Raw genomic sequence first — 6,091 nt, 5'->3', positions numbered from 1 at the left:
GCTGGAATTGGCCCTGAAAAAGGCCTATGCTGATAAGAACCAAGGCACACTGAGACTGTTTGTTCTAAATAAATTTGTACTTGAAATGGACTGCAACCTGAACTGTTATATCCCAAATTTGTCTGTTGAGGGTAGAGAACCGCAGGGATTGTGTGTGCATTGCAATTCTTCTTAAGATTTTCACAAGTTTTGCCAGGTTTAGCCAGTTACAGTATGAATTAAAATGTGTTAAATATGCAATAAATATAAACTGTAGAGATGCAAACTAAAATTATTTTTTTTTTCCAGTTTATTTTTTTATTTTTCTCCCCCCTTTGGCAGCCCTCAGGTCAATTTTGGGTTCCTGAATTGGCCCTCAGGTCAAAATTGGGTTCCTGAATTGGCCCTCAGGTCAATGTTGGGTTCCTGAATTGGCTCTCAGGTCAATGTTGGGTTCCTGAATTGGCCCTCAGGTCAATGTTGGGTTCCTGAATTGGCCCTCACCAATCAAAACTTTGAGAACCCCTGTTCTAAACAGACACACACCTGTCTTTCTAAACACACACACACACCTTTTGTTCTAAACACACCTGTCTTTCTAAGCACACACATATGTTGGTCTAAACACACACACCTGTCGTTCTCAACACACACCTGCCTTTTCTAAACACACACACCTGTCGTTCTCAACACACACCTGCCTTTTCTAAACACACACACCTGTCTTTCTAAACACACACCTGTTCTAAACACTTAAGTATAAGTATAAGTATATATACTCTTTTGATCCTGTGAGGGAAATTTGGTCTCTGCATTTATCCCAATCCATGAATTAGTGAAACACACACAGCACACAGTGAACACACAGTGAGGTGAAGCACACACTAATACCGGCGCAGTGAGCTGCCTGCATCAACAGCGGCGCTCGGGGAGCAGTGAGGGGTTAGGTGTCTTGCTTAAGGGCACTTCAGCCGTGCCTACTGGTCGGGGTTCGAACCGGCAACCCTCCGGTTACAGGTCCGAAGTGCTAAACAGTAGGCCACGACTGCCCCAAATTGAGAGACCCAGTGATGATGAGGTTTCCCTATTTCTCTCTCCCTCCCTCTCTCTTCCTCTCTCCCCCTCTCTATTTCTCGCTATCTGTCTCTCTCCCCCTCTCTTTTTCTCACTATCTGTCTCTCTCCCCCTCTCTATTCTGTACATCTGTCCATATCTCTTTTGTCTCTCTCTATATCCCTCTATATCACAGCAGGAACGCACAAAGCCTATGGCAGGGCATTCAGGCCCTCACGGACTACAAGCCCACGCCGCAGAGCTGTGAGAGCAACATCCCTCTGCTCAACAACCTGAACCGCTTCTTTGCTCGCTTTGAAGCACAAAACAGCACCTGCCCACAGAAGACCCCTCCCCCTCTACACGAGCAGCCCCTGTGCCTCTCTGCGGACAGCGTGAAGAGGACACTTGCTGCTATCAACACCCGTAAGGCAGCAGGCCCAGACAACATCCCAGGTCGTGCGCTGAAGGACTGCGCTGAGGAGCTTATGTCTTCACAGACATCTTTAACACTTCCCTGAAGCAAGCCATCGTCCCATCATGTTTCAAAGCTGCCACCATCATACCTGTGCCGAAGAAAACTGCTCCATCCTGCTTCAATGATTACCGCCCCGTGGCACTGACACCCATCATCATGAAGTGCTTTGAGCGGCTTGTCATGTCACACATCAAATCCATTCTCCCCCCCACCCTGGACCCCTTCCAGTTTGCATACCAAGCCAAACGGTCCACAGAGGATGCAATCTGCTCTGCCCTCCACCCAGCCCTCACCCACCTGGAAAAAAGAGACTCATATGTGAGATTGCTGTTTATAGACTTCAGTTCTGCATTCAACACCATAATACCACAACAACTCATCTGCAAACTTGACAAACTGGGACTCAGTACCTACCTCTGCAACTGGCTACTGGACTTCCTCTGTCAGAGGCCTCAAGTAGTACGTGTTGGCAATAATATCTCAAGCAGCATCACACTAAGCACAGGGGCCCCCCAAGGCTGTGTGCTCAGTCCACTGCTCTTCACCCTGCTGACGCATAACTGCACTGCAACCTACAGCAACAACCTCCTGCTGAACGTCAGCAAGACCAAGGAGATTGTTGTTGACTTCCGGAGAGGTCACACCCAACACCTGCCACTGACCATTGACGGTGCTGTGGTGGAGAGAGTGAGCAGCACCAAATTCCTGGGGGTGCACATCAGTGAAGACCTCTCCTGGACCACCAACACTGCATCACTGGCGAAGAAAGCTCAGCGCCGCCTGTACTTCCTGCTGAAACTCAGGCGAGCAAGTGCTCCACCAGCCATCATGACCACATTCTACCGAGGCACCATTGAGAGCATCCTCTCCAGCTGTATCGCTGTGTGGGGCGGAAGCTGCATTGAATACAACAGGAAAGCCCTGCAGCGCATAGTGAACACAGCTGGAAGGATTATTGGTGCTTCACTCCCCTCCCTGAGGGACATTTACACCTCCCACCTCACCCGCAAGGCGACCACAATTGTGAGTGATGCAAGTCACCCCGCTCACAATTTGTTTGATCAACTGCCCTCTGGGAAGAGGTACAGAAGCCTGCGCTCCCGCACCACCAGACTCACCAACAGCTTCATACACCAGGCTGTTAGGATGCTGAACTCTCTCCCCCCTCTCCCCCCTCCACCCTCAGCTACATAACATCCTGGACTTTTAGACCCAAAATGGCTGCCTTGCACTACTCCACTTGCACTACTCCACTTGTACACTTGCACACTTTGCAACTTGTTGTTGTTTTCCTGTTGTCCTGAAAACACTTCTGAACACACTTTTGCTGCTTTTACATAACTTGCACCACTATGCCACTTGCATACTTAGGTCAAACAAAACTACCTCAGCCATTTATTGGCCTGACTTTTGCACTATTATATTGACTGTCTACTGTATGCACAATTGCACAATTTCAACTCAAATTTTGCTGCTCTTATTTTCTTCATTGTATGTGCCTTCTTATTTACTTTTTATATTGTTTACTTGAATGTTATGTTTGTCTGTGGACCTAATTGGTAAAATATGTCTTGTCTCCACCGTGGGATAGTGGGATCTCTTTGTATGTCTTGACATGTGAAGAAATTGACAATAAAGCAGACTTTGACTTTGATTCCTCCATCTCCTCCTCCCCCTGTCCCTAGAGATGGTGTGTGTGCTGTGAGTGTGTGTGTGTGTGCGTGTGGTGTGGAGATGGTGTGTGTGTGTGCGCTGTGAGTGTGTGTGGTGTGGAGATGGGGTGTGTGTGTGCTGTGAGTGTGTGTGTGTGTGTGTGTGTGTGTGGTGTGGAGATGGTGTGTGTGTGTGTGTGTGTGTGGTGTGGAGATGGTGTGTGTGTGTGGTGTGGAGATGGTGTGTGTGTGTGTGTGGTGTGGAGATGGTGTGTGTGTGTGTGTGTGTGTGTGTGTGTGTGTGTGTGTGGTGTGGAGATGGTGTGTGTGTGTGGTGTGGAGATGGTGTGTGTGTGTGCGTGTGGTGTGGAGATGGTGTGTGTGTGTGTGTGTGTGTGGTGTGGAGATGGTGTGTGTGTGTGGTGTGGAGATGGTGTGTGTGTGCGTGTGGTGTGGAGATGGTGTGTGTGTGTGTGTGTGTGTGGTGTGGAGATGGTGTGTGTGTGTGGTGTGTGTGTGGTGTGGAGATGGTGTGTGTGTGTGTGGTGTGGAGATGGTGTGTGTGTGTGTGTGGTGTGGAGATGGTGTGTGTGTGTGTGTGTGTGTGTGTGTGTGTGTGTGTGTGTGTGTGGTGTGGAGATGGTGTGTGTGTGTGGTGTGGAGATGGTGTGTGTGTGCGTGTGGTGTGGAGATGGTGTGTGTGTGTGTGTGTGTGTGGTGTGGAGATGGTGTGTGTGTGTGGTGTGGAGATGGTGTGTGTGTGTGGTGTGGAGATGGTGTGTGTGTGCGTGTGGTGTGGAGATGGTGTGTGTGTGTGTGTGTGTGTGGTGTGGAGATGGTGTGTGTGTGTGGTGTGGAGATGGTGTGTGTGTGTGTGTGGTGTGGAGATGGTGTGTGTGTGTGTGTGTGTGTGTGTGTGTGTGTGTGTGTGGTGTGGAGATGGTGTGTGTGTGTGGTGTGGAGATGGTGTGTGTGTGCGTGTGGTGTGGAGATGGTGTGTGTGTGTGGTGTGGAGATGGTGTGTGTGTGTGGTGTGGAGATGGTGTGTGTGTGTGGTGTGGAGATGGTGTGTGTGTGTGGTGTGGAGATGGTGTGTGTGTGTGGTGTGGAGATGGTGTGTGTGTGTGCGTGTGGTGTGGAGATGGTGTGTGTGTGTGGTGTGGAGATGGTGTGTGTGTGTGTGTGGTGTGGAGATGGTGTGTGTGTGTGCGTGTGGTGTGGAGATGGTGTGTGTGTGTGCGTGTGGTGTGGAGATGGTGTGTGTGCTGTGAGTGTGTATGTGGTGTGTGTGTGCTGTGAGAGTGTGTGTGGTGTGGAGATAGTGTGTGTGCTGTGAGAGTGTATGTGGTGTGGAGATGGTGTGTGTGCTGTGAGAGTGTATGTGGTGTGGAGATGGCGTGTGTGCTGTGAGAGTGTGTGTGCTATGGAGATAGTGTGTGTGCTGTGAGAGTGTATGTGGTGTGGAGATGGTGTGTGTGCTGTGAGAGTGTATGTGGTGCGTGTGTGCTGTGAGAGTGTGTGTGCTATGGAGATGGTGTGTGTGCTGTGAGAGTGTATGTGGTGTGTGTGTGCTGTGAGAGTGTGTGTGGTCTGTGGATAGCAGCATCCTTGCGGATGAGATGGTGTGAGTCCACTTGTGGAGGACATTACTCCTGCTCTGCTGGCAGTCACTTGGTCACGCAGGTATGTGTGTGTGTGTGTGTGTGTGTGTGTGTGTGTGTGTGTGTGTGTGTGTGTGTGTTTTTGTGTGTGTTTGTCTAGGTCAGGGAGTTCTTCTGCATTGTTTTGTTTGATGGTTGGAGTTGCGTGATTTATAAATCGGGATTGGGGATTCTGTGCTGTATTGGCAGGATGAGATTAGAATGTTGCGTGTCTTCCTGATTGTAGTTTTCAGGCTGAGGCATGTTGTATTAGGGGATTTGGGTATTGTAGTTTTCATGCCTCCTGGTGTTTGAGTGCAGAGCAGAGTGAAAGAGCTTTAACTGCAAGTCTGTTTGCCTCGTTTTGTGTGGAGGATTAGCGGCTCAATCTGGGCGGCTGGACTGACCACACACCGGCTACCCGAGAGGTCTCCAGGTACACACACACAGACACACACGCACAGACACACGCGCGCGCACACAGACACACACACACACACACACACAGAGACCCACACACACACACACGGGCTACCCGAGAGGTTTCCAGGTACACACACACACGCACGCGCGCACACATACACACACACACACACACACACACACCGGCTACCCGAGACGTCCCCAGGTACACACACATACACACACGCGCGCACACACACACACACACGCACACACACACCTGCTGGTAATCCTAAGCTTCAGTGCAAAAACATCTGCAGGTGAACATCGCCAGACAAAGACAGAGCAGCTGACACAGAAACTTCCACAATCATGTGTTTTCTAAGAATGATCATCGATTAATCAGTGATTGATGATCAATAGATTAACAATCCACCTCTGGTCACAGGGGAAGTGTTTATCCTGTTTATCCCACACCTGCAGTACCATTATTTTCCCTCTTGGCCACTAGATGGTGCCCTGGAGCAGGTTGGAGACTGCAGAAGCAGGAGCAGATGGAGACGGTAGGGGTCTGCATAGATATATGTACAATGGCTAGATGTCTTATGGCGGAGTCTCCGGCGGCCATCTTGTCACAGGCAAGCTATCTGGTGGGCTCTGTGGTACCTGATGTAAGGTATAGCTCTTCTTCTACTAAAGGCAGAACAATGCCCCCAGGCTATAACAATGACACCTTCAGGTGTCCTTCACAATGTTACGAGTTAGCGAGCTGATTGTGGCAAGATGGTCGCGAGGTGCAGACGTCGACCTCCATTGGCCAGCAGCGTGGACGAGACATCTAGCCATTCTATATGGGAGTCTGACTAGTGGAGATATGAGCCTCTCAC

The sequence above is a fragment of the Alosa sapidissima genome, chromosome 7, assembly GCF_018492685.1.
Source record: "Alosa sapidissima isolate fAloSap1 chromosome 7, fAloSap1.pri, whole genome shotgun sequence".
In the NCBI taxonomy this organism is placed as follows: Eukaryota; Metazoa; Chordata; class Actinopteri; order Clupeiformes; family Clupeidae; genus Alosa; species Alosa sapidissima.
Note: the sequence above shows the minus strand (reverse complement) of the source record.